The sequence below is a fragment of the Triturus cristatus genome, chromosome 11 (genome assembly GCF_964204655.1).
Source record: "Triturus cristatus chromosome 11, aTriCri1.1, whole genome shotgun sequence".
In the NCBI taxonomy this organism is placed as follows: domain Eukaryota; kingdom Metazoa; phylum Chordata; class Amphibia; order Caudata; family Salamandridae; genus Triturus; species Triturus cristatus.
In genome coordinates this window covers 974,863,558-974,887,036 of record NC_140594.1, presented here as the reverse complement: position 1 = coordinate 974,887,036, position 23,479 = coordinate 974,863,558, and the positions used below count along the sequence as shown (strand labels likewise).

The 23,479-nt window shown below is 47.0% G+C and overlaps 1 protein-coding gene across 1 annotated transcript in view; it reads left to right on the top strand.

Annotated features, from left to right (window-relative positions):
• LOC146785774 (phospholipid scramblase family member 5-like) overlaps positions 1-23,479 on the top strand; it is a 197,875-nt gene that overhangs the window by 148,750 nt on the left and 25,646 nt on the right. The window lies entirely within an intron of this gene.

Sequence of the window (23,479 nt, the reverse complement as noted above, 5' to 3'; positions counted from 1 at the left end):
CACGGACGTGTACAACTGGTGCGTACATGTACGTGTCCAAGTACGTGTAGGCACTGGTAGTGCACGTACGTGTATGCACCAGTAGTATAACATACGTGTACGACTGGTGCATACATGGACGTGTACAACTGGTGCGTACACGTACGTGTCCAAGTACGTGTAGGCACTGGTAGTACACGTACGTGTAGGCACCAGTAGTACACGTACATGTACGACTGGTGCATACACAGACATGTACAACTGGTGCGTACACGTACGTGTCCAAGTACGTGTAGGCACTGTTAGTACACGTACGTGTAGGCACCAGTAGTACACGTACGTGTACAACTGGTGCGTAAACGTACGGGTACTACCAGTGCGTACACGTATGTGTACTAACAGTGCCTACACGTACCTGTACACGTACGTGTACGCACCAGTTGTACACGTCCGTGTACGCACCAGTCGTACACGTACGTGTACTACTGGTGCCTACACGTACGTGTACAGGTATGTGTAGGCACTGTTAGTACACGTACGTGTACGCATCAGTTGTACACGTACAACTGGTGCGTTCACGGACGTGTACAACTGGTGCGTACACGTACGTGTCCAAGTATGTGTAGGCACTGGTAGTACACGTACGTGTATGCATCAGTTGTACACGTACAACTGGTGCGTACACGGACGTGTACAACTGGTGCGTACACGTACATGTCCAAGTATGTGTAGGCACTGGTAGTACACGTACGTGTACGAACCAGTTGTACACGTCCGTGTACGCACCAGTTGTACACGTATGTGTACCACTGGTGCGTACATGTACGTGTACGCATTTCACACGCTTACAAAGGTGATACAGCCGTACACATTCCAGGAATGGAGGGCTACGAGTCGCACATGGATGTCCATCAAGTACTTATCATTGCATACTTTCAGGTGCAGGCCCTAGGTGTGTTAGCCTGTGATCTTGCACAGGTCCTTTCATCTCGTTGCACAATTGATGTGTTCTGACCTGTGGACACATGTCCTGTGTGATGGGGCACGATGTGGCACACATCACCTTGACACGTGCCACATGTGTGTCTGTAGTCGAACTGTGTCATGCATAGCCTCAGTGGGTGGCACAGTCATCAACACCCGCACCTGTCTCCTGATGCCAGGTACAGGGACACTTATGAACTGACCAGTCACAATCAGCGTGCCCCTTTGGGACTATGTCGGCTGTGTGTCATGTGTTCCCATGAGCTTCATGTCAGTGTCCCGTCAACGGCATCTGCTGTTGGTGCATCCAACAGGGGTCTGTGTGGAGATGGGCATGTAACACATCTACGCACACCATGCCACATGTGGATTCCCACGGCTGTAGAGTCTGTGTGCATGGGACATCATATATTTTCTGTCATACATGTGTTTGTCGTCTCAATGGTTGTGTCTTTGTGTAGTCACGTGTACCCCTTCATCGCACTGTGTTTGACATGTACATTTGACATTCCATGTGACCTGTGCGTGTGCCTTGCAGTCAGCTGTCTGGATGAGATGACATCCTTCAAATGCAGCTATGTGGTTGTGTGTCACTCCGGTCATATCTGTGGCTCTTCACTCAGACTGGCCCCCAAATCTTTTCAGGGCATGTCATGTTGACTTGACAATCGACAGGTGTATCATGCATTTTGTAGGATTGCTAGCAAGCTGCCATCTGTGTCCTGGATGTATTGCACACACCAGACTCCATAGTTACCTGATGTGTATTAGTTGTGTAGCATGTGCTATGTTCATTGACATTGATGTTTGCCGACTCTCAATCTTCATTCCTCTAAACTATGTTTTGCAGGGCACCACCTGTCCCAAGACTAATGCCAGACTTGGGTGCCATAATGGAACGTTCCTGCATCCGCGGTTACAGATTCACTCAACAGTTGATTGAGGACCTGACAAACAGGCTGGCACCACACCTCCAATCGCAACACAGGTATCCTACTGCGCTGACCCCCAAGATGAAGGTGATGGCAGCCTTACATTTTTTTGCAACAGGTACGTTTCAATTCACCATAGCTGATGTGGGTGGGATGTCCCAGACTATGTTCAGCCGTGTCCTGCGTGATGTTTTAGCAGCCATGTTGGAGCACCTTGATGAATTCATCAAATTTCCAAGTCCAGAGGGGTTGAGGGATGTCAAGGGGGATTTCTATGCCCTGGGTGGGATGCCCCATGTAATTGGGTCCATTGATGGTACACATGTAGCTTTTGTACCACCACAGGCACAGGAACAAGCCTATCGCAACCGCAAACATTACCACTCGACAAATGCCCTTGTGGTGTGTCTTGCTAACATGCTGATTTCCCATGTCTGTGCATGTTTTCCAGGATCAGCACACGATGCCTACATCATGAGGCGTAGCAGGGTGCCACAAATGATGCTGCGGCTGCACAACGAATGAGCATGTCTTGTTGGTGGGTGTAGTCTTTTTGTTCTATGGTTTGCGGTATCTTAGTCTCTTACGGCATCTCGTGACCCACTTATTTACATGATGTTTCCATGTAGGGGACTCTGGCTATCCCAACATGCCATGGCTGCTGACACCTCTCCGCAACCCAAGAACAGCTGCAGATCACCGGTACAAGGATGCACACGGCCAGACCAGGCGAGTGATTGAGAGGACGTTTGGACTCCTGAAGAGCCGATTCTGGTGCCTGGACAAGACAGGCGGGTCCCTCCCTTATGCCCCGGAGAAGGTCTGCAAAATCTTCATTGTGTGCTGCATGCTGCACAACATGGCAGTTGAGAAGGCAGTGCCACTCATCCTGGATCCAGATGAGCAGGAGCATCCACCCGTGGAGGATCAAGGGCTTGGTCATGAGGCTAGTGATGATGAGGAGGAGGGGGATGATATCCGGAGTTAGCTCATACGCAACTTCTTCTCATAATGGTGAGTCACTGGCTATGAGTGTGCAAGCTTGTAGCGTTGAGTGGCATGTGTTGCAAGTGTGTGTCCAGCTGACTGAATGCACAGTGACTTGGATGTGTGTTCTGATGTGTCACTCGAGTGATGATGTCATTCAACACAGTTTTGCAGAGAGACTTGATTGGCAATTTACATGTGTCCATGTTGCTGTTTTGTACATTTCCATGTGTGCGTTGAGAATCTTTTTTTGGTGACTTCTCGTGTGTCTGTCATTCCCAGGTATTTGGCACCTGTTGTCTGTTTGTGTCATCGTTGTCCTCCTGCTATTCCTCGTGTGGATTGCAACGTGTGCTGAATCAGCGTTCCATGCATGGACATGTGGAAATGTCAGTTTGGGTGAGTATTGCAGCAAGGCTTTTTTGTGGTGATACAGGTTGTGATTGTGTGGTGACTGCTTCTGTGCATGTGTGGTACCATGCATACATGTCTTCTCACCATGGAGCATATGACATGTAGCAACACTCCCATGACATGATAGTCAGCCTTCTTGACAGTCATCTGTAGTGGAATATGGCGTCTGATGAAGGCTTCAATGTGTGTGTACCTTGTCTCTGAAACATTGCAGAGGCTACGGGTGGACATAGTGGGGGACATCACAACAACATGCTCTATGGGGAATTGCAGCCTCTCAGTGTGCAGCAGGATGTGTTCTGCTCATCGCCTTACCTTGTGTGCCAGTTCATTGGGATTTACATCATCCGTGTTGTGAAGGGGGTGTCCAGCGTATGTACCACATGTTCTGTCAACTGACCTGAGTCTGTTAATATGGAGGCATATCCCTTTGTGTGTGTATGTGGAATAAAGGTGTTCAGCACAATCCAAAGTGCTTCATCTCAGTCACTTCAGATCTCTTACCAGTTTGCATGCGTCATCTATGGCAGACTTGACAAAGATTGGGCATATGAGTGTATGTGTACTTTGGCAACACGCATGCAGTGCTTCATGGCTAATGATCTCTATTGTGCATGATGTACCTGGTTGTGTATGTATTTGTGCAGGTTGCTGCCCACAACGGGACATGAATGCCTGCTGATGGTGTGTCTCCTTTGCGCATCTCCGCATTTTGTTGCCTGACACAGTGGCTGTCATTTATGGTGATTGATCATACACTTTCTGGGAGTAACCCATGAGTGAGCTGACACTCCTTCCTTGACATACACCTGTTGCACTGTGCCTTGCAGACCTCCTTGTCTTTGTGTGTTGATTTTTGCATGATTTCTAACCCCTTCCGCCTGCTGCTGCCTCACCTGCGGCCCGCCACTCCGAGTGCCCTGATTCTGCAACCCCCACGCCTCTGAAATGCTCAGCCCTTCCCCCTCCACCCATTTGTAATGCAGCCAGCAGCTTTTCTGTGCCACTGTAGCCCCAGCGCTGTGCAAAAGCACAGACCGTCTGCGCCTGCAACATGCACAGTGCACGACCCTCTAGTCTTTGCATTACCCACATCACACAACAGGCTCATGCTGCAGCCACTCTCCAAGCAATATCCTCGTGACAATCATCCTCCTGCCATCAGGCAACCCCTAAGCACACACAGCGCTGCCCAGCCTCCCAGACCCTGTCATTCCAACCAGGTTAGGTGCCTCCTACTCCACACCCGCTCCATCCACCAGCTCGCCATTGGACTCTGTTACCTCCTCAACACTGCAGCCCCACACATCACCTTCATGACAGTAACCTGGACAAAAGCATCCTCAGCACATGACGTCTTCATTGCCATCTTATACGGATCCAAGACCACCCGCAGGGATGCCAACACCACTCCCGGGGGCTGAATAGGTAATTATTGACAAGTACACCCTCAGAGTCACAAGTCCAGGTTTGCAGCAACTCCCTAGCAACCCTCGGAGTAACACTCATCTACAGATCTGCAGGCCTACATCCACAATTCCGCTAAGCCATCAACACATACATCTGCACGCAGGCCCTCACCTCCACAGGCTACATGTGGCTGGGGGCAGTAACTTCTTGCGGGAGGGGACACACACCACCATCCATCATTGGTCCATCAACATTTGAATTCACGTCTCCAACAAGCAACACAGTGCCTCTCACCCCGCTACCGATCCCTCACAGATGCCAGATGTAAGTCGCCACAGACAAGCTGTGTGGGACACTCAAAACAACACCACCGCCACACCCTGCAAACTCACACACTGGATCAGCAACTGATCCATCAATCTAGCCACATTGACGGACTTTCCTGTGAAGCACAACAACAGTTGAGGCACCTGGGACAAGGCAGACCTACTGGACTCCTACAGACCTAGCCGGACTCTTGTGCGAACCTTGCAACATTTTCCTTACAGCCCTGGAAAACACAACACACAGCCATCACCATATCTTCAGCAAGGACAAGTGGAGATCCTTCAGATAGGGCCGAGACACCCAAACACACGACATCAAGGAGCTCTTCAGCATTGTGAGTGAACTGACAGCTGATCTCCATCCAAGACACCCCACCCTTGCAAGGCAGATCCCATCCCTTGCTACTTTGTACCACTGCAAGCTCATGGCCATGGACAACAGCCTTGGCACACAGAGGCAGACAGCAATATTTTCCGCTAGACAAACCCCCCTCAGGTCATGGACTCCCATCAGCAGCAAGTAAACAACCGGGATCATGTGCACCATCCACTCTGGCTCTCCATCAGGCCCCTTCCCACACAACTTCTCAACCACATCATTCGCCATCCTTGAAGCCCACGTCCTGCCCGTCATGAATGTCTCCTTTGAGATAGCCACATTCCATGGCTGCAGGAGGCATGCAGAGCCCCAGGCCCTTCTTAAACAACGGACGGCAGTACCACAGGATCTCCTGGTACATCAGCCTACTTCCCTACCCAGCAAATGTCACCAGGAAGACACTCAACTAGCAACTGTCCAATTTCATACATGCTACCAGCTCCAGCCAACTGGCACCCAACCGTTTTACACAGTATTCACACCACTGCAACCGTCATCATTGCCAACACCAACGAATACTTTGCCCTGCTCACCAATGGTGAGCCCACCACCCTTGTCCTCTCAACGCCATTCTACACCATGTGCTACCACACTGTCAGCTCACACATCTCCAACAGTGGTATCCAGAGGAGGGCCCAGGATTCACTCAGGAAGTAGCTCACCAGCAAGGGCCAGGCAGTCTGCTTCCACCCTGCAACATGTAGTACACTGGGGGCATCTGGCCCATGCCACAGGGCTCTACTCTCAGCGTGACGATCTTCAATGTCTCCATGAGCCCCATCTCCACAATCACATGCACACACAACCTCATCATCATCTGGTATGCCATTGACACCCAGCTGCTCCTCAAACTCACCAAAGATCCAGCCATTGACAGATCCAAACTTCACGAAGGCATGAGATCCGTTGATGAATCACTGAACATCAGCCATCTGAGGCTGGACTTGGACGTGACAGAGGTCATCCTCTGAGGATTGTCCCCTTATGGCTGGGTCAACTCCTTGCGTCCCACTGGTCTGTGCACCGCACCAGCACCCAGTGGCCACGCAGGCAAGCTGGTGTTCATGATGGACCCATCGCTCACAATTAACATGCAACTCACCAACATCTGTACCTCATGCTGCAACACCCTCCACATGCTACTGATGGCCCGCAGATAGATCCACTCCAAGGCAAGACAGGCCGTCCCCCTGGTCCAGGATGCCAGCCGGCTCAAATACAGCACCGGCCTCTACAGAGGACAACAACAAACATGCAGGAGAACTTATCCACATCCAGGGTGCTTCCGCACACCTCATCTACAACATCCCCCGCTCCAGCCACATCACTGTCCACCTAAGATAGGTACAATGGCTCACTGTGTGCTGCAGGATCACCTTCAGACTCCTCAACCACACTCAGGAGGCAGTCCACAACCCCTGACCCAAACCGACCTTGGACGTGTGTCATCCAACACCACGTTGGCCCTACTCCATGCAGCCCACCTTGCCCTGGCCACCATTCATCACATCCACATGACCTCTGCATGCAGGAGATAGTTCTCCCACCTCGCAAAACAGACCTGGTACTCCCTCCCCGGGCACATCAACATGACCCATGACTTCTACACCTTCATGTAACTCCACCAAATTTGTCTGTCAGAGCAATATAGCAACCCCCCCCTCAGCAGCTTGAGGCCATCCCGGGTGAGTGTTCGGGTCCATGTCTGCATTTGGTAATACATTGTGAGCCATGTGTGTCCTCGACCGGACTCAGATCCAAATGTATGGATGGCTGGAGTTAGTTCCACACACAGGCATACTTTAACATATCCCCACACGTAGGTTGTGGACTCATGCTAAATGACTGCAACATGAAATTTCAATGATTACATTTTTAATTTCGAACTCTGGGGCGTGATTTGTGCACAGAAAAAGGGGAAATGCAGGGACCATAGAATCAAAAGTTCACAGGGGGAGATGGGATCCTTGGCATTTGAAGTCATCAGAGTCCAGCTCACAGTGTTTGGCATCATTGGTCAGACTGTGACCAGCAAGTCCATGTGGAAGATTATGTCAGTCAAAGGGGTGATGTGGTCGCACATGAAGGCCAGGTGCCTGGCCAGGTGACCTGGGAGATGTGGATGGCCCGCTGCCTCTCACGGTCTTTTCCGTGGACGACCAACCTTCCTCCAGGGACCCTCAGATGCAGGCCTTGACGATGTTTGGGACGCTCCGTCGGACAAATTCTCCTCCTCCTCCTCCCTCCCTGTGGCTGGTGCTGGTCTGCGCCTGGTGTCACAGGGATGGTTGCCCATGTTGTCGGCAAACCGACGGAGTGAATGGCTTATGTCCCTTTGCACCGCCAGGAGCTCAGCCAGTCTTGCCTCCATCCATCCTTGGTGTTGTTGTTGACTGGCGTGTTGCTCGGCCTGCTGGTTTTTGATCTCTGTGAGGGTGCCCACTACCTGGCTGATCTCCCTGGTGTCAAGCCGGTATGCCTCGATGATGTTGCGGATGTGTGACATACCGGTCCCTTCAGCTGGCTGGTCAGGTTCTCGCCTCCGCCTGCCTCCACTCCCGCCACCCCTGCCCACATGAGCCGGGCCTGCCGTTGTGGGCACATCGGGTCGACGGGACCACTGAGGGATGGCAGTGGCGGTGTTGTCTGCCTCCTCCTGGGTGCCCGCCGCACCTTGTCCCTCTTGGTCAGACTGGCTCTGTTCACTGCGGGCAGGGCTCCTGGGTGTCTCCTGTGATGTGGCAGGAATCGGGGTGGTGGTTGGCACAGATGTTCCTGAAGCAGGTGCTGCAGGGGCTTGGACACTAGAGGGTCCAGGTCGGTCGCGGTCATCCACGGAGTGTTGAGAGGCATCGCTGCTGGTGGATCCGGTTACTCCCAAGCCTGTGACTGTGATTCTTCCCCCCATTGTTGGGGGGATGTTCATCACGTTGCCCTGTGTGGGAGAGAGAGACAATGTTAAAGCTGTTTAATGCAACATGAAGGTTTCATACGCATTCAAGTTGGCACATATCCTCCAGGTAGTTGTATGTGCCTAGCATTCTCCTCAATGTTCACTTGTGTATGGGTATGTTGTGGGGGACAGATTGATATGTTCGCCTGAGTCTTTGACATGTCCATTTGTGGCTTGGATGCTTCTTCGGCTAGGTATTGGTGTTGTTGTGTTACATGTCCATTGTGGCAGTGGGTAAATCCATTGCCTGTCCTGGTGGTGTGTGCTTGTGTAAGGGGTGTGTGTGACAGGGCCTGCTGGTGGGTGTAGTGTGATTTGGCCCTGGGGCTCCCAGGTGATGTAGCTGTCCCCCCATGGAGCATGCTGCCATGACAGTGAGTGTGAGTTCCTATCCTAGATATCTGACCTTGTTGTATTGGTGTTTGTGTTTGCACTGGTCACAGGAGGGCCTTGTGCTGCCTACACCAGGGCCAAGTGTGAGCTATCTTGTCAGTACTTTCCCAATCCCTGTGCATTGCGCATGGTGCATGGGTATGTAGCTGGGCCATATGGGATGAGGGCAATTGTGGCTGATTTGGAATTCAAAAATGCGTTTTGGTGCACCCACCCTCCCAGCATACGGGACATCCATTCTTGAGTTGGTGCTTCGTGTAGCATGGGACATGGCATGGACTTGCTTTCTCAATGGGGCATACACATGTTATTGGCATTCGCGTTGTTTGTGACTGTGATTCTGGCGGGTGAGGGCTTGGGGGTAGTTGCGTGCATTAGGTGTAGTTGGGGTGTGGATGCCATTACCCAAATGTTACGTAAGTTGTTTGTGTACTCACCAGGCTCTGGAAGTCCTTGGAGTCCATGTACTCCCACCGGCGGAAGCATGGCCATCACCTTCTCCTCCCAGGGATGGTAATGTACTGGTCTGCGGGGTGCGCCACCTCCAGTGATGTTGGTCTGGGCATGCTCTTCATTAATTTTTCTCTTGACCGCCCTCCGCAGATCGTACCACCTGGCTTGGCATTCATTCCTGGTTCTTCTGATGGGTGCAACAGCATTCACCCTCTCGACGATCCTCTGCCACAGGCGTGATTTTTTAGCTATGCTGGTCTGTCTGACCAATGTTCCAAACAGCTGTGGCTCGACTCTGATGACTTCATTGACAAGGATGTCCAGCTCCTCCCTTGTGAACTTTGGATTCTTGTTGGTGGGCATGGTGTGGGGTGAGGGTGTGGATGGTTGTGGATGTGTGGGTCTGAATGTGACGGTGTGTGTGTGAATGTGTGGAGGGGGTATGTGTGAAGGGGTGTGTGTGTAGGTGTATATGTTTAGGTGGATGGGTGCAGTGGTTTGTGTGTACTCTGTAGCAGTGGTGAGTCTGTTGCAATGGCTCATGGTTTGTGTGTGTGGGCCCTTTTTATTGGTCCATTTGTGGGTGGGGCTCAGTTTGAATTTTTGGTGGGTGTGTTATAAGGGGTGGTTGTGAGGTTGCCCCTCTGTTTGCCTGTTTGGATGTGTCCAGGTCAGTCCTTTTCATTTTTTGTGCAGTGTAGACATGTTTTGTGGTGTTGTGCGAGTCGAATTGGCCCTCCTTGTGCTGTTTTACAGTGTCCGTGGTTCAGTACTGTACTGGGGTACGAGTCGTACAGCCACACACCCCCATGCGTTGTGTATGTACGGCGCGTACACGGACATTGCTATGTACGGTGCGTACACCCCATTGCTTCTGTACGGTGCGGGTGCGTAGACCGCCAGCGTGTATGTACGGTGCATACCCCCAGCGCGTAGGTATGCAACGTACCCCCAGCGCGAATGTACGGTGCGTACCCCCAGCGCGTATGTACGCACCGTACCCCCATAGCGAATGTACGGTGCGTACCCGCAACATCGCGTACCCGCATCATCCACCGTACATACGCGATATTGAGGGTACGCACCGTACATTCGCTATGGGGGTATGGTGCATACATACGCGCTGGGTGTACGCACCGTACATATGTGCTGGGGGTACGGTGCGTACATACGCGCTAGGGGTACGCACCGTACATTTGCGCTGGGGGTACGGTGCGTACCTACGCGCTAGGGGTACGCACCATACATTCGCGCTGGGGGTACGGTGCGTACATACTTCACTTCATAGCGGGCATAGTCATTCCCCATGTACGGGACATTTTCCGTACGAATCGTAAATTGTAACGCCAGTCCGGATCGTACTAGTACGGTCGGACTTCATTTTTATGATTTGTACGGAGAAGTGTCCGGGTCCGTCTCGTACTAATTTTCCCGCTACGATTCGTACGGATCGGGCCGATCCGTATGTACTTTTTCACATACGGATCGTACTTCACGGGTCGGACGTGACTTGTACGATTCGTACGGATAAAAATACGGATACGAGTCGTACGGGAAAAAAAAATACAGGATCGGAATCGACCTCATAATAATCAGTTTTAAAAATGTATTTAATAACTTATAAATTATTAAAACATATTATAAATTACATCGCGTACCCGCATCATCCACCGTACATACGCGATATTGAGGGTACGCACCGTACATTCGCTATGGGGGTATGGTGCATACATACGCGCTGGGTGTACGCACCGTACATATGTGCTGGGGGTACGGTGCGTACATACGCGCTAGGGGTACGCACCGTACATTTGCGCTGGGGGTACGGTGCGTACCTACGCGCTGGGGGTTACGCACCATACATTCGCGCTGGGGGTACGGTGCGTACATACTTCACTTCATAGCGGGCATAGTCATTCCCCATGTACGAGACATTTTCCGTACGAATCGTAAATTGTAACGCCAGTCCGGATCGTACTAGTACGGTCGGACTTCATTTTTATGATTTGTACGGAGAAGTGTCCGGGTCCGTCTCGTACTAATTTTCCCGCTACGATTCGTACGGATCGGGCCGATCCGTATGTACTTTTTCACATACGGATCGTACTTCACGGGTCGGACGTGACTTGTACGATTCGTACGGATAAAAATACGGATACGAGTCGTACGGGAAAAAAAAATACAGGATCGGAATCGACCTCATAATAATCAGTTTTAAAAATGTATTTAATAACTTATAAATTATTAAAACATATTATAAATTACCAATACATCTATACACATAAAACAATAACATAAATAATAATTAAATAATGATGTATAACAAATTAAAAAATATTTTTTACTTTTAATATTTTTAAAATTAATTATAAACTACATTAGCTAAAATAATACAAAAAATATTAAATAGCGGAGGGAATAAAACTACTATTCCAACTCCAAGAAAGAACAACAGTAAGGAAAGTGTTGGATAGCGTACGGCTTAAAATTACTATTCTCACTCCAGGGAGTGCAACAGTAGGGAACGTGTTGGATCGTGTAGGGGTATAAATGACTATTCCCACTCCAGGGAATGCAACAGTAAGGAAAGTGTTGGATAGCGTAGGGGTAAAAATTACTATTGCCACTCCAAACAGTGCAACAGTAGGGAAAGTGTTGGATAGCATAGGGGTAAAAATTACTATTCCCACTCCAAAGAGTGCAACAGTAGGGAAAGTGTTGGATAGTGTAGGGGTATAAATTACTATTCCCACTCCAGGGAGTGCAACAGTAAGGAAAGTGTTGGATAGCGTAGGGGTAAAAATTACTATTCCCACTCCAAACAGTGCAACAGTAGGGAAAGTGTTGGATAGCGTAGGGGTAAAAATTACTATTCCCACTCCAGAAAGTGCAACAGTAGGGAAAGTGTTGGATAGCGTAGAAGTTAAAATGTACATACTTATAAATACAATTATTTTTTTAAATAATTCATGATTTAATTATTAAATAAATTATTTACAAATACCAATAAATAATTATTAAAAACATAATTACCAATGAATAATTAATTAACAATAAATTAATAATAAATCCCAATAAATAATAAATAATAAATATTAATTACCAAATAGTAAATATCAAAAATTAAAATATTTTTCATAACAAAAACATATTTATTATTAAAAAGTAATTACCAATTAAAAATATAGAACAATTAAATCATTTTTTATTCCAAAAAATAAAAATTATCAGACAGTAATTACCAATTAATAATCACCTATTAATATATTAATTAAAAATATCAATACATAATATTTAATAATATTGAATTACCAATTAATGATTAATCAACAATAAATGAATGTTTAATGTTCACTAAATGAATTATCAATATTGTATACATATATTTTAAAACCAGTAGAACACTTAACAAAAAACATATAACACATACATATTAAATTCATAATAAAATACATAACAATAATATAAATATCGATATTAGTAACATCGATATTAGTAACATCGATATTAGTAACATCGATATATTTGATATCGATATTACTAACTTCGATATTACTTACATCGATATAAAAAAATCGATATTACTTACCTTAGGGTCGATATTCTCACCATAGATATTTTTAACATCGATATTCTGTCCCTTCGACATTATCAACTCGATATTAGTGTGGGTCGATATTTAATTTTCGATATTTTGACTGCCCACCAAATCCAGCAGGAGCTATTGATGTTTCCAGCTCAGCCCCAGGTCCTCTCTGAACCTTTCAACAGACACTAGTGGAATAAGGGAAAAGGAACTTTTTACGCAGACATCATTCAATGCACCAGAACTCTCAGTCAGGGCAGGGGAGACACATGTTACTACAGCTTTGGCCATCATTAACTACAGTTTGCACAGGCCTGATGAATACACTTTAACACTGCACAAGAAGGTTTGCAAAATGGTTAGTAAATTAATGCTATCTTTTGTGTCAATTTGCAACATATGAGTGCCCATGCAAAACTTGAAAAAATGATTGCCTTTGTCTGTTTTACGAGTGATCCCTGTCATAAGAAGAAATGTGCTTTATGGATGATTTTTTTGTTGAACGTATATTTGATCTTGATAATTGGGTTAAAGTGTCACAAAAACAATGTGGCAACTCTGTCAATTCATGACCTTGTGGGGGAGCTTTGGACTACATTACATAACACTTTTACAACCTAAATCCAATGGATAGAAAAAGGTTTACCCTTTGCCATTTTGGCACTGAATTCATACCTCTTTCTGCCATATGTGTTCTGAGGTTGGAGAACGTTTGAGCTTCATAAACATTTGATCGTTACAAACCTTACGTAGAGTTTATTGCATTTAAAAAAATTGATTTTTGTTGTGTAGTGTGATTATCTTCTTTTGTGCAGAACTACTAGTTTCTTAAGGCGATTACAATTGTCATTGTGAGAGTATTGTTTTCTGTGTTATTACCATTTTAGATTGATCTATTGTGGATATTTTCTCTTTTTTTATTACTGTTTATAACGTAAACAATTATTAAAATATTATGAGATATAGTTAAAAGTTGTGTGTAACAACACTTGATAACACAGTCATACTCTATTGCATGTATGATAACTTTGTTGTACTATACTTAGACTAGCACAGCACAAATGCCAATGAGTTAGGAATTATTTTCTCATCCACTTCTAACAGGAGAGCCAAAGATGCTCTGTGAGGTCTACTTTCCATAACAGAAAAACGTTCAAGGTTCAAACCTGTTCCTGTGGTGGACGTCATCACAGGGTACGCATATGATATCACCAGGGACCACCAAATTCACAGTTTGTGGAGACTCGGATGAAGGGAACCTGAAAATGCCCACAAAACGAAAAATGCACAGGAACCCCTGAGACAAAAGAAAAACAAAAGAGATGTTACGGTTGGGCCATCAATCTGGAGCATAGTCGTTGCACAATATAAAGATTTGAGCCAGTCATAAAAATGAACTTTTCCAAATATGCCAATGAGTTGTTTTCTTTGAGATACCATTAGCCGTAAAAATGCAACACAGTTTCTAACGCACAAATTATCATTCTTCTAGCTTGATGCCCCTGATAAGGTGGATGCACCCACAATAATAATTAGCTTCTATTTGATCCCTATAGTATATTTACCCTTATTGCTGTCCATGGCATAGGCTATGCTCCAGTTTGTCTTGAGCTATCAAGCCAAGTTTTACCCTTCGCACTCTGCCACTCTTGAGCCCCAGAATGGGAATATTTACATTTTTTGGGTAGATCTGACTAACCACTGACATGCACTTCAGCGTTTATATACATTAAACAACACATATTAGTCTGCGCTGCCTTATATGCCTGCTTTTGGACATGCTACTTTTGTAGATTCAGGTCGATGCACAGATATATGCTGAGGCACTTCCCATTTCCAAGATCAGTGTAACACCCGGTACATGGTGGTATCCATGGCAACAGTCTACAGCTGTTGGACCGTAAAGGGTTAATTCACTTCAATTCAGCAAAATGACCTTTACTAATTGCAGATGCTGGAACCTTTATAACCTCTAGAAATCATTATGGCCTTTTATATTTATCCAGTTATATTTGTATGAAGAAATGCAAATAATGTTGACACATCAGAATTAGAAGGTCAGTCTGTCATAAGAGATTAACCTTTCTTTTGTATCAGTTATTGCAAAACACTAAAGCTGTTCAGCTATTCCCATGTATTAAAGCAAAATTTAATTATCACGAGAAAGATTGTTGAAATATGTGTGCACTGCTGAAACATTAGTCTAATATTTCAATGGGCTTATTCTGTTTTTTTATTTCATATGGTTGACACATTTGGAAAATGCTTGAGTTTTTGATCTATCCATTGTTTAAAAGGTTTTATAAGAAATAGTTTTCTGCTTAAAGACCTTGGGCCTTCTAAAAGCAGTATTTCATGATTATTTTGGTTAGATAATATATTTATAGTTGGTCATCCAGTGATTGACGTCAGAATGCATCTCAAAACTCCAACTGGCGTCATCAAAAAGCAACATTCTAGAATTCTTGTAAGTGATTGCTACACATGCAAGATTGCTTAAAGAGAATTGTTTTTTATCGACAAAATATAACCCCTTTAAAACACAACACAAACCTTTCTGTAAAGTCCAACTTATTGTAGTTGAAACAACAATTCTAGATCAGAGATAACATCCTGAGACCGTCCTTTCACCCCAACAGCTTTCCGTGTACTCAGAGGCCGGCTCTGGAACACCGGAAAATAAGCAGGGAATGGAAGCAGATTTACAAAAATAAACAAGCAAAACACAATGACTGCATGTACTAAATCAATATATAATTAAAGCATAACACAACACATCTACCCTCCTTAAAATAATAATAATTTTGTAAAAAGATAACAAAATAATATGTTTTAAGGTTCTTCTGTATCACACACAAAATCATACATCCATTTAGGTCTGGAAAGTACCCTTCTGTGCTCTTCCATTGCCTTCACACTCTCCGTTCACAATGCCATCCAAACATTCATTGACATCGATGTCATTCTCTCCGATGGGTACATTCCTAGCCTCCACTTCTGTTTCCACATCAATCGATTCTGTCACTACTTCTTCATTACCATTGTCCACCTTTTGGCTCATGAGAATGAGGGCCTTTACCCTCATTCTCAACATCCACCTCTTCCTTAAAGTGTTCGGTGAAGGTCTTATCACCCAAACACCTAAAATTCACTTCATACACACCATGTTCCCCTTTCAAAACAGCAATTTTTCTGAGGTTCCAAATTTTCCCATCACTAAGACGGACTACATTTCCTAAAACCTCTGTCACTTAGAGGGGATCAGAGAACTCGCTCCCACCTTTTTTTACTTTCCATGCAGTTCTCACTTTCACCCACATGCCTTCACCGATCTTCACATTCTTTGAACCCCTCTTGCAATCAAAAGATTCCTTATTCTTCTGATACTTGTCCACTATCCTCTTTCTCACTTCTTCCGTGGACACATTACATTCGGTGCTTCATATTAACCACTCCAGATTACAGTTAGTCCTTGCACTCCTACCCCTCATCAACTCAAAAGGAGATACGACCAAAGCATCATGAAAGGTGGTAATATAAGCCCAAACTGATTTAAGGACTTGATTTTCCCAATCTATAGCTTTTATTCTTGGCATTTGTACAGCACCTTTCAAAACTCTGTTAAACCACTCAATCATTCCATTACCACTGAGAATGTAAAGAAAGGTAGTTCTATGTTTCACTCCCAGTTTTTTCAAAATAACTCCTTGCAACATTAGACTTGAATTATACACCATTGTCACTGATCACTTGCACTGGTAATGCTTTGTCAACAAATACTTTGTCCATAATTTTAAGCACTTCCACAGAATCATTGTTTTCAACAACTTTAACCACTGGCCACCTCGAAAATACATCAATTATGGCAATCATATATCTGGAAGGTGAACCAATAGGACCCATAGGTGCCGATTACGATCCGGTAAAAAAATTCCCCGTACGACTCGTATCCGGTCTTTTTACCGTACGAATCGTACAAGTGCCGTACAAACTGCCAATTACGATTCGCATGGGAAAAAGTCCACACGAATCGCATTGGGAATGATTCCCCACACGTCCTCGGGTCGGAAAATGTGTCCGACACGTCCACGGACGATTTACCGTACAAATGTGAAAAGTGAAGTCCGACCGCGGAATTACGATCCATCCCGTGCGTCCGATGTTACAACCGTATGGAAAAAACACCGTCCGCACCGAACTCCCATAGCAACCATGGAGACATGTGCCCGCATACGTGCCCGACACTCCCCCCAGCCCTCCTATGTACGAGTCGAATCCCCCCCTCCCGGCCCCCGTATGTACGCGCCGACCCCCCCCAGCCCCCGTATGTACGCGCCTTACCCCCCCAGCCCCCGTATGTATGCGCCGTACCCCCCCAGCCCCCGTATGTACGTGCCGACCCCCCCCAGCCCCCGTACATTTGAGTCCTACCCCCCAGCCCCCGTATGTACGCGCCATACCCCCCCAGCCCCCATATGTACGTGCCGACCCCCCCAGCCCCCGTATGTACGCGCCGACCCCCCCAGCCCCCGTACGTTCGAGTCGTACCCCCCCAGCCCCCGTACGTTCGAGTCGTACCCCCCCATGTATGTACACCCGTGTACGTGTCGAACCCCCCGTGTATGTACACCCGTGTACGTTCGAGTCGTACCCCCACCCGTGTATGTACACCCATGTACGTTCGAGTCGTACCCCCCCGTGTATGTACACCCGTGCACGTGTCGAACCCCCCCGTGTATGTACACCCGTGTACGTGTCAAACCCCCCGTGTATGTACACCCGTGTATGTGTCGAACCCCCCGTGTATGTACACCCGTGTACGTGTCGAACCCCCCCCGTGTATGTACACCCGTGTACGTTCGAGTCGTACCCCCACCCGTGTATGTAAGGTGCGTACGCGCTGGGGGTACGTTCTCGTAATACGGCGGTCAGACCACTGGTGCGGCAGTCCGCAACTGCCACCGCACCTCCACTGCGCATTTGGCGGTCCTACGGACTGCCAAACTCATAAGTAGACCCTTAGTTTTATTCTTCAATAACTCCCGGATGGTGTACACCCTGTTGGAAAATCCATTCTCAAATTGTTTTATAGAATTCAATTAGGCCCAAAAATGACTGAGGCTCTTTCTTGTTAGAAGGATGAGGAGCGTTCTGAATTGCTTCCACTATCTTGGGTTTAGTCACTGCCCCCTTGCCACACAGTACATGAACTAAACAGGTCACAGAATGGCAAGCAAATTTGCATTTGGAGTGCTCCACTGTCAACCCATTCTTCTTTTAACACTCAAAAACTTCCTCTAATGCTTCATCATGTTCAAACTTGTTCTTCCCAAAAATTAAAATATCATCCTGAAAACATTACGGTAGGATGTTTTCTGAAAAGTGGATACATGACTCTCTGGAAGATGGCTGCTGCAGAAGCTACCCCAAATGATAATCTTTTGTACTGGAGATAACCCATGGGAGTTGTGAACGCTGTGTATGGTTTCCTCTCCTACTTCATTCGAATTTGGTGGTACACAGCTGACAAATCTATAGTGGAAAACCACATGGAATCCTTCACTAATGCAAGCATTTCTGAGATCTTGGGTAATGGAAATTTATCAACCACGATATTATTGTTTACATGGTGCAAGTCAATACAAATTCTGATCCTTCCATTGCTACATCTCACCACTAGGATTGGAGAAATCCACTCTGAAGACTCAATGGGCTGTATAATGTCAGTTTCAACCAACTTTTCCAACTCTTTCTCCACTTCTTCCCCAAGAAGGACCGGTATTCCTAGCTTTATGCACTTTTGGATAGGCACCATTTTTAAAGATTATGTAGTGTCCAAAATCCTTTAGCATTCCAATTTTTCCACTGAAAACTTGTGGTCATTCTTTAAGCATCTCAGACCCATTACCTCCTCATAGGTCCTCCTCGTCCCAGTCCTACCAAAGTGAGGCAACCCTGCCTCATGACAGCCAATCAAAATGCCAGTATGATTTTTATGTAATATAAGCCCCTCCCACCCACTGCCATGCCTATTTATTTTGCTGTCCGACATCGGTTGGAATGCTGGTGTGCTCCATGTTTCCTGTTGCTGTTTCTTGAGGTGGCCGTGAGTTTTTCTTTTATTTTACATGTATTGCACTTGTGTTACACGCAGCCGCACCAGTGTTCCGGTAGGCCGAGCTCCCCGCACATGTGCTTGGATGGGGCGGGGAGCTTTCCCTTGCGTTCTGGCCTTGGGTCGTTCCGGTGCTGGAGTCTTCTAGTGGCATCTGGCTCCCGCGGCCATGGTTGTTTCTTCTGTGGCTGTGGGTGAGGCAGTAGGGCTGTCCCTTTGTTTTTCAAAGTCTTGTGTTGTGTGGGACTTGGTTGCTTGGTAACATCGTTTTAAGGAAGTGGCTGGGCACTTCCTGGTGTGTGCTGGGCTTCCTGTTTGGTTTGCTCTTCCTGCTTGTGGCTATGGGTTATGAGGATTCCTCAGCATAATGTCCAGGAGCTGCAGGAGGATGACCTTTTGCAAATTTCCAGGTCTGGTTTGTAGGATTTAATTCATTCTGCTGTGCAGGCAGTGCTACTTGAGCCTCCTGCCGAAAAGGCTAAGGATGATGATGAGGACATGGACAAATCTCCTAAGGGGGAGTACATCCAAGGCAAGGTTTTTTCGGACATGTTGGTCCATATTCATGAGGTGCTGAGAAATGACCCCAAGTCATTGTCTGATGATGGGTTTTACTTCCAGTATAGTTCCTTTGTGGTGGATGACCTGCCTTTTCATGATGTCCTCAAGGATATTCTGGCTAAAGAATGGCTTGAAGTCAAAAAGCAGGGGATTCCCGGCTTTCTGGGAAAGCGGTATCGCCTGGCGGACTTTGACACCCAGTTCCCTCAGGTTCCTAAGGTGAATTCTATTTTGTCCTCCATGGCGTCTTCTTCTTCTTCCTCTTTGTCTTCGGAGGAGGCTTCCCTGGCTGACCCAGTTGAGCGGAAGGTGGAGTCTGCTCTGAAGCGTTCTTATGCTGCTTCTTATTTTGGGGTGCATGCTAGCACTTATTCCATCTATGATTTGCAGGTCCTTATCAAGGATTTTGAGAAATTGTTTGACTGTCTTCAGGATCAGGGGGATCTCCCTCCGATTTTGGCACAGGTGGAGGACTTGGCTCAGTTTCTTTCTGATGTGACTTTTGATACCCTGTGGGCATTCTCCTCAGCTGCCGGAGCCGCGGTGGCGGGTAGGAGGTCTCTCTGGACCAAGCCTTGGTGTCTTGATGATGCTCATAAGGCTTTGGTCCATAAGTTGCCTGTTTGGGGATGATTTGAACACGATGGTGCAGCAGTCTGCGGAGGAGAAGAAGATGTTGAAACATTTTCAGACTGTACAGAAGAAGAAGTCCTTTCTCCATAAACAGGGGTTTCAGGGTGCTTTGTCTTCCTCGCAGCGCTTTCGTGGTCGGGCCCGTGGTCAGGCGGCTGCATTCCATTATAAATCGCAACGGATCCATTTCCAGTTTCAGGTGTTGCCGTTCGGCTTCTCCATTGCTCCCAGGACTTTTACCAAGGTGTTGGCTCCTGTTGTGGGGGTTTTGCAGTGTCAGTGTTTCTCTGTGTTTCCCTACATGGATGATTGTCTGGTCTCTGCTTTCTCCCTTCCCAAGGCTCTTCTGGCAGTGGAATCAACAATGGCCTTGTTCCAGGATCTGGGGTTCGAAGTTGAATCTGGCCAAGTCTCATCTGGTTCCTGTTCAGAGACTTCAGTTCATCTGGAGTCTGTTCGACACCTTGCAGGGTTCGGTGTTTCCCCCTCCTGTTCGGATCCTTTCCCTGCATACTCTGTTTCGGGACATGCTGAGTCACCCTTCTGCCCTGGCTCAGGTTTAGTTGCGCCCCTGGGGTTGATGGCTGCCACCACAGTGGTGGTTCTTAGGGCTCACCTGCATCTCAAGCCCTTGGTAAATCATTTGTTGGCTCGGTGGGACCCTTCCTGGGCGAATTACAAGACTCTCTCCTGTTCTGGTTCATGACTTGGACTGGTGGCTTTGCACTCCCAATCTGGTGAAGGGGGAGCGTTTTCAGCTTCCTCCTCCCCTCTTGCTGACCATGGATGCCAGTCTTTGGGTTGGGGGGCAACTTTGGGGTCCTTGGAGGCCAAGGGTCCTTGGTCTCAGCGGGACAGTGCCCATTTCTCGAACTGGCGGGAGTTGGTGGCCATTTGGCAGGCTGTCCGGTTCTTTCAGGTTTCTCTCCTCGGGGCGAATCTGTTGGTTCGCAAGGACAATCAGGGAGCTCGTTGTTACTTGAAGCGCCAGGGGGGGCCCAGGTGCTCGTCTCTGAATCTGCTGGCTTCCATGATTTGTGCCTGGGCAGAATCTCACCTGCTGACGTTGAGGGCTGTTTACATTCTGGGGCGTCTGACCTTTCATGCGGAAGGCTTGAGCCGCAACCTTCCGTCTGTCTGTTCCTCTGTTCCGGGACTTTTGTCTTCGGTTCGGGACTCCCTGGATCGATCTTTTAGCATCCCCTCACAACGCTCTTCTCCCCCGGTTTTGTTCCGAGTTGGTTTGTTCTCGGGCTTGGGCAGTGGATGCTCTCTTGATTCCTTGGCCTTGTCGTCGCCGCCTTTGGTTTCTGCTCCTGATGCAGCTGGTGGGGGCAGATTTGTCAGCCTTCCCTTGGTTCTGGCTCTGCTTCAATATACGCACCTGTCTTTGCCCAGTCTTCATTGCAGGCATCTGACGGCCTGGCACTTGAGCGGCTGACGCTGGATTCTTTGGGCTGTTCTTCTGTGGTGGCCTGTGACATTCAAATGTTGTGTCGGCCTTTGACACTTAAGAGCTATGTTAAACATTGGGGCTCTTTTGTCTCCTGGTGCTCCTCTCATGGTGTGGATCCTGTGGTTGGGTATCAGGCTTCTATTCTTGACTTTCTCCAGGATGGGTTTTTGAAGGACCTTTCCCCTTCCACCTTGTCTGCTCAATGGGCTGCAGTTCTGGCATGTAGGCATCCCAGAGCCTCCTTGGAGGTTTGTTGCTCCTTTGGTGAGTTGGGGTCTGCAGTTGCCCTCTTTTGAGCCTTTGTTGGAGGCTGATTTGTTGTGGTTGTCCACAAAGTTGGCTTTTTTGTGGGCCATTACCTCCGCTCTGCGGTTTGGTGAGTTGGGTGCTTTGCTTATCACCTTCACTTACTTGCTGTTCCTGCAGGATAGGGTTGTTTTGAGGTTTGACCCTGCTTTTCTCCCTAAAATTTCTTCCAAGTTCCATTTGCAGCAGGAGGTGGTCCTTCCTGATTTGCCTGGGAATGGGGATTCCTTTGTTCCTTCGTCTTTGAGTGTTCGCAGGGCCCTTCAGGTTTACCGCCAGCGTACCCTAGGGTTTCGTCTTTCCCATGCCCTGTTTGTCTCTTGTGGGGGTGTGGCAAAGGGGAAGAAGGTTTCTACTTCCACCACCAGTCGGTGGGTGCGTTTGGCGGTCTGCCAATGCTATAAGTCTGTGTGTCTGCCTCCTCTGTCTCAGGTGCAGGGACGCTTGACACGTTCTGTGTCGGCTTCCTGGGCTGCGGGGGTCTCTATTAGCCAAATGTGAGGCATTGTCACACCTATAACATCAAAGCCCTCTTTTTTTGTGAATTCATGCACCTTAACATGGTCATTTTTAGTGAGTTCTTGTACTCTAGAAATATCCTTTCTAGATTTGCTAAAAATCTCAGTTTTTTACTTTTTCTATGATGTCTTCACTAACATCTTTGCACTCTGCCTTTAGAGCTTTAGCTCTGCAGCTAGAAAGCTCAGTTTTTCTCACAATAGCCAAAATATCCTCCAAACCAGCATCCCCATTAATCCATAATCTCTCTTGGATTGCTGGATCACAAGCATGCATGACCACCTGATCCTGTACGAGCTGTTCTTGTAAATGGTCGAATTTGCAATCAGCAGCCATTTTCTTAAATGAAGCCACATACTCATCAATAGTTTCCCCAGACTCCCACAATCCCAATACATACTTTAGGTGCAAAATGGTTAGCAAAGTCCCATAAAGCATTATCAAACACATTTGAATCCCCACTGCCAGTAGTCTTTTTCATTTGCTCATATACTTTTAACTTCTCCGGTCCCAGAGAATGCAAGAACATTTTCCTTTTCCTTTCTGGTTTCATCTTCCCTTCTTCATCAATTGTGTCCAAAAAATTAACAAAATATGATTTCCACCCACTCCATTTCATACACGGATTGTCTCCCGCAGATCAAAATGCTTGTTGGGGGTTGCAGAGCAAAATTTTGAGTTACCATTGTATAAGTGGTAAGAGAAAGATCCACAGTGTCCACTCTATAGGTCACTGAATGCAGCACGTAGGCATTGACGTGGGCTTGGCAACATCAGGACGCCCAGCAAATCCAAAGACTTTGTCGATTTGTGCCCTGGCCAATTACGAATTACATCTCTGGAAGGCTGAATAGCATTCCAAAGAGAACGAGATGACGCTGGTTCCACATGTGCACTGAAGTAAAAGATGCACTTCTGATAAATGCACGGCACATAAACTGCTACAAGCTCCTGAACTTAGTAAGGGTTTACCTCATAAACAAAATCTTCAAAATCCATGTATCACGATGCGAAGCAGCCCAAATCTATGCTGTGAAGCAATCCAAATTTCTGAGGAGACTCTATCTCTAATCTTCAAATGAACAAGATAAAT